The 12,129-nt window shown below is 36.2% G+C and overlaps 1 long non-coding RNA gene across 1 annotated transcript in view; it reads left to right on the forward strand.

The window, feature by feature from the left end:
* The first annotated feature begins 18 nt into the window (after nucleotides 1-18).
* Nucleotides 19-12,129, forward strand: part of LOC123793456 (uncharacterized) — a 35,960-nt gene continuing 23,849 nt past the window's right edge. Inside the window, exon 1 of the long non-coding RNA XR_006779977.2 lies at nucleotides 19-106. This is a non-coding gene — a long non-coding RNA (uncharacterized LOC123793456). The remainder of the gene's footprint in view (nucleotides 107-12,129) is intronic.

Consider the following 12,129-nt stretch of genomic DNA (forward strand, 5'->3'; position numbering starts at 1 on the left):
TCCTCCCTAGGTGGTTTCAGTGTTTTTGCTTCACGTTGCTGATTCACATATTTTATCAGGATGTATCTGGATAAAGATTTTTCCCAGGAATTATACCTTATATGTGGTAAGTCCTTTCTCACCCCTGAAATGTTTTCTCTTATTTATATCTTCTCTGTTTAGACTGGTTATACTCTTTGGGGAATAACTACTCTTGGCTTTATCTTTACTCTTTTTTTTTCCCTCTCCACATGCATTCATTCTGATATATATAAGACATGAGTATTCACTTTCTTTCACCAAATCTGTCATTTTTCTCTGTGTTCTGAGAAAACTTCCCATGCTTCTGGTCCACATCACTGCTTTGATTTTCCACAAGAGTGGATATCCACACCGGGGTCAAACGGAAATTTTATCTTTATCACTAATTTATAATTGTCCTTAAAGCCCTTGGATAGCTCATTTATTGCTTTCTTTTCTTCATTCCGTTTTCTTACGTCTTCGCCTGACACTGGCAAGGCCCTAAGCCTTTTCAACTAAGTAATTGTAATTTTCTTCTGGATCTTGCAATAAATTATTGTCAGAGATGTGCTCGTCTTTGTGCTAGTCCCTTTCTCTTCTGCTGCAGTAATTTTATATTAGCCCAATGCTGATGATTTTTCTTAAAGAGAGTTTAGATCTATCAGGATGTAATTTTCTTAAACTGTAGATTTTCTTGGGTCCCACTCCCTTTTGACTTGAGTGATGGGGAAATGCACTTCTGGGAGTCATAGTAAGGGGCAGACAGCTGGAGCCTTAAGAAGGAGCAGGCCATGCAATTCTCCATTACGTCAGGGGATTTTTCTACTACTTGCATAATCTGCTTTTCTGATTCTAAGCCAAGGAAATAGGTAAAGATGATATGTCCAGCATGCAGCAACAGGATTTCTTTCTTTCTTTTTTTTTTTTTTTAATGTCTGTCCCCTCTTCAGCACTCACTCGTAGTGAGCTATACTTTCCAGAATGCATGTTTTGTAGTCTTGCTCTGCAAATAGCTCCTGAAATGTGCCATTTAGTTGGGGAACAGATAAAGCATCTTTCTTAGTTTTTTTTTTTTTTTCTTTCAGTCAATCTCTTAACTTTAGTCAAGAATTAAATTCACAGTAGGTTTCTTCCTTCCTTTCTTTTTTTCCCCCTCAACTACTATTTATATTCTAAGTATGCCGGCTTCTCCCAGATTCTAGCCTAAGGTTAAGTGTTTTAGTTATTTATTAATTTTTATCTTTTTCTGCATGTTTCCCATAGGAAAGAGGCTGCATTAGTGCCTATTAGCCACATGTTATTTAAATGGGGATTATCACATTGACTTTTCTAAACTTACTTCACTTTAAGTTATTTTCTGTACTTCTAATATGTAGGCAAGCCTCAAAGGGGTGGTATCCCTCTTCATAATGTTACTTGGTAGTCATAACGGATTTTCCTTGGTCTGTATTCCTTAGGTTATTTTGAATTCTGTTAATTAAACTGCCCTTATTGCTTACAAGAGAATTATAAAGAGAACGATGGAATCACAGGTGAAATCTTTTAGAATACAAATCTCACTCTAGAGCCACAGAGATGAAATGGAAGTGGATTCAGCACATGTCATCAGCTTTGAAAGTGGGAGAATTCTTATTTCAAAATCTTGGAGAAAATACTCAGAACCATGAAGGCACACAAAATCCCTGTACTCAATATGTTCTAAATTTCTATTTTATTTTTTATCAACTTTGTACTAAAGAAAAGGAATCAAAACCACAAAGCGTGAATTAAAAGTTATTAGATGGGTCATGATATTAATCCATTCCAAATGTTTTTTTAAACCTAAACATAGGAAAATGTAGTATTTGTCTAAGGCTCTGGCCTTAGTGTCTTGGTCCACCCGACGGGTCACCTGCAGTTTTAATGAAGAATTCATTCAATGAATGAATAGCTTCCTACCTCAATCACCTCAGCCTGAAGGCTCTCTGTTGCTGTAGAAACACATAAATTCGGCCAAGGAGCAGGTCAGAGACGTGGGGGAATTGATACCCACAGAAGCAACCTTCAAACAATAAGGGACATTTGTTGGTAGATAAATACCTCGGTTTCTTCACTCCTCGATGGGAAAATTCTCTCAGAGAATAGTCAGTGAGTCTGAGCCCTACTTGTCCACAGCAGTGCCCATTCATGAACACATCTTTTATTGACTTTCTTCCCTTTCTGTTCTCACTTTCCTAATAGTGCCTCCTGGGACCTGGTATTGCTTTTAGGGGAACCCCACCTAAAAAAGGAGGAAAGTCCCAGAGGTATATGTGATAACAAATAAATAGTAGGGAGAGGCATCAATCAAGGCATATGGTGTTTCACCAAATGTTTGTTCCAAGCCATTTTTTTTTTTTTTAAAGATTTTATTTATTTATTTGACAGAGATAGAGACAGCCAGCGAGAGAGGGAACACAAGCAGGGGAAATGGGAGAGGAAGAAGCAGGCTCATAGCGGAAGAGCCTGATGTGGGGCTCGATCCCATAATGCTAGGATCACGCCCTGAGCCGAAGGCAGACGCTTAACCGCTGTGCCACCCAGGCGCCCCCCAAGCCATTTTTTTTAAGTGTTTTCTTTTTTTCCTCCCAAGACATTGTTTTACACAATTATAATAGTGTTAATTTTCCATGTAAAATCTTCATGCCAGGAAGTCAACAACAGTTGCTGAATTAATTATCTGCCTGGTGTCATTTAAAAAATTTTATTTTGGGGTGCCTGGGTGACTCAGTCAGTTAAGCCTCCAACTCTTGATTTCAGCTCAGGCCTTGATCTCAGTGCAGGGCTTGATCTCAGGGTTAGGACTTCCAGCCCCACGTTGGGCTCAATGCTGGACATGGAGCCCACTTAAAGTTAAAATAAACAAATAAATATATAAATAAATAAATAGTAAAAAAATCTTTTTATTTTGCAAATTCTACAATACTTTAAAATTTTAAATGTAGAGTATGAATACATATTCTGTCATCCAATTCCTCTTTTAGTCTTTATCTTATTTTTAATACTAAGTACGTACTTTAAGATGTGCAACATGATGATTTTGTATACATATACATAATGAAATGATTACTACATTCAAACTAAAACCATAGCCTCTCCTCACAGTTATCATTATTTTTGGTGATGAGAGTACCTAAAACTACTCTTAGCAAATTTATAGTATTCAGTACAGTTTTATTAACTATAGTCATCACGCTGTACATCTCTAGACTTATTCATCCTACATAATAATCGAAACTTTATATCCTTTAACGAACATCTCCCCATTTCTCCTCCCCACCCCCAGCTGCTACTAACCACTGTTCTTTCTATGCTCTGCTTTCACAGATTTGACTTTTTTAGATTACCCATAAAACTTGTTTTTTTTTTTTCTTTTGGTGTCTGGCTTGTTTCACTTTGCATAGTGTCCTCCAGATTCATCCATGTTGTCGCAAAAGTAGCGTCTCCTATTTGTTAAGACCGAATGATATTTCCTCTTATATATATGCATATATGTATGCATATACATTTATATGTATATATGCATATATAGATATAATATTTTATCCATTCATCTGTTGATAAACATTTAGGTTCTGACATTTGTTGGCTATTGTGAATAATGCTGCAACTGTCACCCAACTTCAATAAATACCAGTATTTACCATACTTGATTTAGACAACTTATTTGTTTTTTAAAATGTTCATGGAATTTCAGTATACATACAGAAAACTGCAAGTACTGTAAGCACAGAGCAAAATGCGTTTTCTTAAGCTGAGAACATTTGTGGAAACAGCATCTAGATAAAACAAAGAGAACTAGCAATCCCCAGTTCCTCCCCAACATACACACTCCTTTCTGGTTACTATTCAGATTAAGAAAGATAAACACTGTTCTACCTTGCATGAGTCTTTTTAGCAAACAGCACACATCCTCTCATTTTACCTCCATATCACCCTTGATTTATTGCATATTATTAAGTCTAATCTAAAGGTGAACCTGTTCCCTAATATGGTCCCACCATATTTTACATATAAACATAATAAAATTTCCCCAAAATTTTGTTGGAAAATGCTTTCCTCAATTAGAAATGAACTAAAACCTGGATTTAATAAATTGAAGAGAGATCTATAATAAGTGAGCAAAAAATTATATTTTCACTATTTGAGTTTAACTAAGTGGAAAAGTAGTGTCTTTTCTTTTTTTAATGTTTTTTTATTATATTATGTTAGTCACCATACAGTACATCCCCGGTTTCCAATGTAAAGTTTGATGATTCATTAGTTGCGTATAACACCCAGTGCACCATGCAATACGTGCCCTCCTTACTACCCATCACCGGCCTATCCCATTCCCCCACCCGCCCTCCCCTCTGAAGCCCTCAGTTTGTTTCTCAGAGTCCATAGTCTCTCATGTTTCATTCCCTCTTCTGATTACCCCCCCTTCTTTATCCCTTTCTTCTCCTACCGATCTTCCTAGTTCTTATGTTCCATAGATGAGAGAAATCATATGATAGTTGTCTTTCTCTGCTTGACTTATTTCACTTAGCATTATCTCCTCCAGTGCCGTCCATGTTGTAGAAAATGTTGAGAACTCGTTCTTTCTGATTGCTGAGTAATATTCCATTGTATATATGGACCACACCTTCTTAATCCAGTCATCTGTTGAAGGGCATCTTGGCTCCTTCCATGATTTAGCTATTGTGGACAATGCTGCTATGAACATTGGGGTGCATATGGCCCTTCTCTTCACTACGTCTGTATCTTTGGGGTAAACACCCAGTAGTGCAATGGCTGGGTCATAGGGTAGCTCAATTTTTAACTTTTTAAGGGACCTCCACACTGTTTTCCAGAGTGGCTGTACCAACTTGTATTCCCACCAACAATGTAGGAGGGATCTCCTTTCTCCACATCCTCTCCAACAATTGTTGTTTCTTGCCTTGTCTATTTTTGCCATTCTAACTGGCAGAAGGTGGTATCTCAGTGTGGTTTTGATTTGAATTTCCCTGATGGCTAATGATTTTGAACATTTTTTCATGTGTCTGTTAGCCATTTGTATGTCATCATTGGAAAAGTGTCTGTTCATATCTTCTGCCCATTTTATGATTTGTTTATTTGTTTCTCGTGTATTGAGTTTGAGAGTTCTTTGTAGATCTTGGATACCAGTCTTTTATCTGTAGTGTCATTTGCAAATATCTTCTCCCATTCCGTGGGCTGCCTCTTAGTTTTTTTGACTGTTTCCTTGGCTGTGCAGAAGCTTTTTATCTTGATGAAGTCCCATGAGTTCATTTTATCTTTTGTTTCTCTTGCCTTTGGAGATGTGTCAGGAAAAATGTTGCTTTGGCCGATTTTGTATAGGTTGCTGCCTATGTTCTCTAGAATTTTGATGGATTCCTGTCTCACATCGAGGTCTTTCATCCATTTGGAGTTTATCTTTGTGTATGGTGTGAGAGAGTGATCAAGTTTCATTCTTTTGCATGTAGCTGTCCAGTTTTCCCAGCACCATTTATTGAAGAGACTGTCTTTTTTCCACCAGATGTTTTTTCCTGCTTTATCAAAGATTAGTTGCCCAAAGAGCCGAGGGTCCATTTCTGGGTTCTCTATTCTGTTCCATTGGTCTATATGTCTGTTTTTGTGCCAGTACCATGCTGTCTTTGTGATCACACCTTTGTAGTATAGCTCGAAATCCAGCATTGTGATGCCCCCAGCTTTGTTTTTCCTTTTCAACAGTTCCTTGGAGATTCGGGGTCTTTTCTGATTCCATACAAATTTAAGGACTATTTGTTCCAGTTCTTTGAAAAATGTCATTGGTATTTTGATCGGGATAGCATTGAAAGTGTAGATTGCTCTGGGTAGCATGGACATTTTAACTATGTTAATTCTTCCGATCCATGAGCATGGAATATTTTTCCATCTTTTTGTGTCTTCCTCAATGTCTTTCAAGAGTGATTTATAGTTTCTAGAATATAGATCCTTTACGTCTCTGGTTAAAACCTATGGGATACTGCAAAGGCAGTCCTAAGGGGGAAATACATAGCCATCCATGCCTCACTCAAAAGAATAGAAAAATCTAAAATGCAGTTTTTATATTCTCACCTCAAGAAGCTGGAACAGCAACAGAGGGACAGGCCTAATCCACTCACGAGGAAGCAGTTGACCAAGATTAGAGCAGAAATCAATGAATTAGAAACCAGAAGTACAGTAGAGCAGATCAACAGGACTAAAAGCTGGTTCTTTGAGAGAATCAATAAAATTGACAGACCACTGGCAAGACTTATCCAAAAGAGAAGAGAAAGGACCCAAATTAATAAAATTATGAATGAAAAAGGAGAGGTCACGACCAACACCAATGAAATTGGAAGGATTATTAGAAACTTTTATCAACAGCTATATGCCAATAAATTAAGCAATCTGGAAGAGATGGAGGCCTTCCTGGAAACCTATAAACTACCAAGACTGAAACAGGAAGAAATTGATTTCTTAAACAGGCCAATTAATTATGAAGAGATTGAGTCAGTGATTAACAACCTTCCAAATAACAAAACTCCAGGCCCGGATGGTTTTCCTGGGGAATTCTACCAAACATTCAAAGAAGAAATAATACCTATTCTCCTAAAGCTATTTCAAAAAATAGAAACAGAAGGAAAGCTACCAAACTCATTCTGTGAGGCAAATATTACCTTGATCCCCAAACCAGGCAAAGACCCCATCAAAAAGGAGAATTACAGACCGATTTCCCTAATGAATATGGATGCCAAAATCCTCAACAAGATCCTGGCTAATAGAATCCAACAGTACATTAAAAGGATTATCCATCATGACCAAGTGGGATTCATCCCTGGGATGCAAGCGTGGTTCAACATTCGCAAATCGATCAGCGTGATGCATCATATCAACAAGAAAAGACTCAGGAAACATATGATCCTCTCAATTGATGCAGAAAAAGCATTTGACAAAATACAGCATCCTTTCCTGATTAAAACCCTTCAGAGTGTAGGAATAGAGGGTACATTTTTCAATCTCATAAAAGCCATCTATGAAAAGCCTACAGCAAATATTATTCTCAATGGAGAATAGCTGGAAGCCTTTCCCTTAAGATCAGGAAGAGGACAAGGATGCCCACTCTCGCCACTATTATTCAACATAGTACTAGAAGTCCTTGCAACAGCAATCAGACAACAAAAAGGGATAAAAGGTATCCAAATCGGCAAAGAAGAAGTCAAAATGTCTCTCTTTGCAGATGACATGATACTTTATATGGAAAACCTAAAAGAATCCACTCTCAAACTATTAGAAGTTATAGAGCAATTCAGTAATGTGGCAGGATACAAAATCAATGCTCAGAAATCAGTTGCATTTCTATACACGAATAATGAGACTGAAGAAAGAGAAATTAGGGAATCCATCCCATTTACAATAGCACCAAAAACCATACGTTACCGGGGAAGTAGTGTCTTATATTCAAAGGTCATACGAGAAATACACTGATTTTTTGAGAGTCTCTACCTCTTCCCACCTTGAACTGGATTATTCTGCTAAGAAACCCTGTAATTCCATTAATAATTTCTAGTATTGAAGTATTCCATTCTGACTTTAATTGTTTTATTTGGATTTAAGTCATAATCTATGTTGACAGTTTTATTTTAGGATGACTAGAGGCATTGCAGAATGATAATTTCCTTTTTATTAGGATACATCTGTTGATTAAAAAACTAGTTTTGAATTTATAAAGTGCTCAAAGTAATTAATTTTAACAGTGACATAATGCAATGTATTTCTGGAGCAGTCATTCTCTGCAGTACAAAGTATTTCCATATTCACCAGATACTTCCTTATGGAGAAATGTCAAAGGAGACAAGTACTGCAGCATCTGACTCAGTGCACTATCTTTTCAGACAAAATGTAGTCTTCTCGTTAATACAGATATGAACAACTGATAGTAAACTTTTTCAAGCTACGTATTGGCATTTCAGAATAATTTTTGGCTTTTATGTTCCTTTTACATATTGAATTAGTATTTTTTAAAAGAAAAATTAAATTGTAAATAGGAAATTGATAAAGCATATCTGACTAATCATTACCCTTTAAGAAATTCTAGGCCCAGGGGCGCCTGGGTGGCACAGCGGTTAAGCGTCTGCCTTCGGCTCAGGGCGTGATCCCGGCGTTCCGGGATCGAGCCGCACATCAGGCTCCTCTGCTATGAGCCTGCTTCTTCCTCTCCCACTCCCCCTGCTTGTGTTCCCTCTCTCGCTGGCTGTCTCTGTCTCTGTCAGATAAATAAATAAAATCTTAAAAAAAAAAAAAAAAAGAAATTCTAGGCCCATAATAAAATTTTCATGTTTTTCTTCCTTTAATTGTATGGAACAAATATACCTCCTGACTATTCAAATGATACCATTATCATTTTTAGTTAATAAAACATTCAAGTAAACACAAAATATTGATTTCTTACCCAGTGTTAAAAATTAATAAGTGCAAAACAAATTACACACAAAATTATTGAAAATAATTTATAGTGACTATTATTTTGGCCTTAATTTTCAAGCTATCCAAAAACCTCATTCTCAGAAACAGACTTCCAGCATGCAGAATTGAAAATTCTCTCATTTACCTTCTTTATTCTGCAGATAACATATACTTGCCATTTATATTCTTAGTTTATCAAATATCTAGACTATACACATTTCTCTACCAAATTCATTTACTTAGAGCTATCCATCTATCCATCTAAATCAACAAATGAAGAAAATACTCAAGAGTATACTTTTCCAGGGATGTTGTAAAAAAACAGTGATATGGTAAAAGTGCCTAGCATTTAATCTTCTAGCTCTCAAATAATGATTTTAAAACTGGAATTATATATAAGTGAAAAATAGAACTAATTTTTAAATGTATTTGTTCTTTCTTGTCATTTTTATATGTCCAGTTTGAGCCTATTAAGTGATAAGGGTGGAAATTTGTTCCTAGGAATGGCAGTGTAGGCAATTTCAATCATTACTTCCACTGACAGCATGAATTAGGAAGTTGAAATGTGACTTTCTGCAATCTATACCTTTATGTATATCTATCTGTCTGTCTATGTAGACAACAAAGAGCTAACAGTTCAGGGAGAATTACAAGGCCAAGAGCTAAGGAAAGGTGGAAACCCAGTGTAGCAAGCCCAGCATTTCTATCCAATTTTCCTGAAGAATAATTTACATATTCCCGAAAAAGTGGCTGAGACACTGAAAAGCTAAGCAAAATTTTCAACAAACTCAAAGACCAAGAGGGGCAGAATTTGGGTCACCAAAAAATAAAGTCTGATAAAACACCAGGTTTGAATTGGAACCCCAAAGGATAGCAGGTTAAGAGTAAGGATGAAATTGAAATAGACCAGCCCTCACTGAATCACCGCTTTGAATCAACGCCAGCACATATTGGATTAAGGTGATCTAGAATTGCTAGTGCACAGGCCGCATGCCAGAGACAGCTATAAATCCTCTGGAGAAAGGCCCTATTATCTTAGGTCTCAAGTAAGTCCTCCAAAGATACGAAGAAAGAAGACAAAGTGATAATTAAGGGCCGAGTGTGTCGCTGTGAATTCATATGTTAAAGTCCTAACCCCTAATACCTCAGAATATAACTGTTAATAAATAGCATCTCGTTTGTAAAGAGGTAATTAGGGTAAAATGCAGTTATGTGGATGGGCCCTAATCCACTATAATTTATGTCCTTATGAGAAAGGAAGTTTAGGACATAAACACATACAAAGGAAAGACCATATGAAGATGCCAGAGGAAGATGGTCATCTACCAGAAAAGGAGAGAGACTTTCGTAAGAACTAAACCTAGCAACACCTTGATCTTGGATGTCTAGCCTGTGTGACTTTGAGATGATATATTTCTGTTCTGTCAGCCATCCAGTCTGTGATGCTTTCTTGTGACAGCCCTCACACACATTTACAATGATCAAAGTCAAAGAGAAACAACGTAAAACAGAAATATCTATAATATTTACAGGGAGTCTAGATAGTAGCGTTTCAACAACTGATCTAAAAAAAAGAAAAGATTACACTTAATATATTCAATGAAATAAAAGAAGAAACTATTATACTAAGCCAACTAAAAAATCCAGAAACTGATACTAAGAACTCAGAGATGAGTTTAATAACATATTTGATATAGATGAAGGGAGAATATTGAACTGGATGCAAGTTCAGAAGAAAAATTCTAGGATGAAGAATGAAAATGTAAAAAAAGATGGGAAATACAGAAGAAAGCATCTGAAAGAAGCGAGTAAGAAGAAAAAAGGTCTATGTAAAAATAACTAGATCCAAGGGAAAAAAAGAGAAATATTAAATACTTGAGGATATAATAGCTGATAATTAAAAAAAAACACAATGATATATAAAGTCTCAGGTTGAAAAGAAGTGAAGAAAGTGTACCCACACATAACAAGGTAAATGTACTAAAAACAACAAAAAGACAAACAGAAACGATAAAAGCATCCAGGGAAAAAAGACAAATTACCCACGAAAAAGTCATAGTAGGATTAAAGCCAGAGTCCTGAAACAAAAATGAAATTGAAGCCATATCACAATGAAGCTAAACATATTATATTTTAGTATATTTAACTTTTGAGAAAATATTCTTCAAAAATGAAGAAATGAAGAGGTCTTGATAGTAGAAAAAATGTTTATTCTTACAATAACACAAAATGCAAGATAAAACAGCACTAAAATATCTTTTCTTATCTATCATAATGCCAAACATTGATTGAAGTTTGAAAATGTCATGTTAGCAAGATTTGGGAAACAGGTATTAACATACAGTACAAAATCACTCAAAAACATGGAAGGAAATCAAGTAATTTGGCAAAATTACATATATAATTTTCCTTCATCAAGAAATTCTTCTAGGGGGCGCCTGGGTGGCACAGCGGTTAAGTGTCTGCCTTCGGCTCAGGGCGTGATCCCAGCGTTATGGGATCGAGCCCCACATCAGGCTCCTCCGCTGGGAGCCTGCTTCTTCCTCTCCCACTCCCCCTGCTTGTGTTCCCTCTCTCACTGGCTGTCTCTATCTCTGTCGAATAAATAAATAAAATCTTTAAAAAAAAATTCTTCTAGAAATCCATCTGAAATACCTACTGACAAGATATATAAAAAGACGTATGTACAAGAAAGTCTATTGCCGTAGTATTTGTCATAGTACAAGAATAGAATAAAACCCAAATATCCATTAACAGACTGATTGTATAAACTATTGTATGATATTTAGCTGAGGAGATTTTCACGCTAAGTGTTGGAAATGTAGCCTGGTTTATTCTAGCTGCTTATACTAAAATTTGAGAGAAAAGACATAAATTGAGAAAATTGTTAAACAAATAAAACCCAGAAGTGATAAGTTGGAAAACTACTGGTCCTCCCAGATAACAAAGAAAGTCAAAACTAAGAAATCCACTATCAGGAAATACTCTAGAGAAAATACTTAGGATGTGACCCTAAAGTCCTCTCTTGAAACATCAGAAAGATCAAAAGATCAGAATAGTTAGTCATGCACAGGACTCTGAGAGATAAGGGGTATGACTCAAAGAGCCCCTTGATTACACTGTGGCCTCTAGGAAACTTGAGGGCAATGTCCCTCAGCTATACTGGGAGAAGCAAAAATTGAGAAGGGATTATTTAGGTAAGATCTCTGGGAAGAATCCTTACACAGTTTATATGTGAATCAAATCATCACGTTGTGCACTTTAAAAATCGTACAATTTTGTCAGTTACACCTCAATGAAGCTGAAAAAATACCTCGTCTAATGGAGTTAATTCCTCTGACATATACAGGAGACAGAAAGTTCTTAAAATTTTTATAGCAGCAGAATCATGAGAAAACCAGCAAACTCTGACAAAGGGGCATCCTACAAAATAACTGACTAGTACTTCTTAAAACTGTCAAGGTCATCAAAAATAAGGAAAAGACTGAAAATGTTACAGCCAAGAGATGCCTAAAGAAGTACGACAACAAAATGTGGTATGGGATCCAGGATGGGATCATGGAATAGAAAAGGTACATTAGGCAAAACTAAGGAAATCCAAAGTATGGACTTAATAATAATGTATCAGTATCAGTTATTAATTGGAACAAATGTATTCTAGTAATG

The sequence above is a fragment of the Ursus americanus genome, chromosome 35, assembly GCF_024610735.1.
Source record: "Ursus americanus isolate L20-20 chromosome 35, mUrsAme1.1.p, whole genome shotgun sequence".
NCBI lineage: Eukaryota > Metazoa > Chordata > Mammalia > Carnivora > Ursidae > Ursus > Ursus americanus.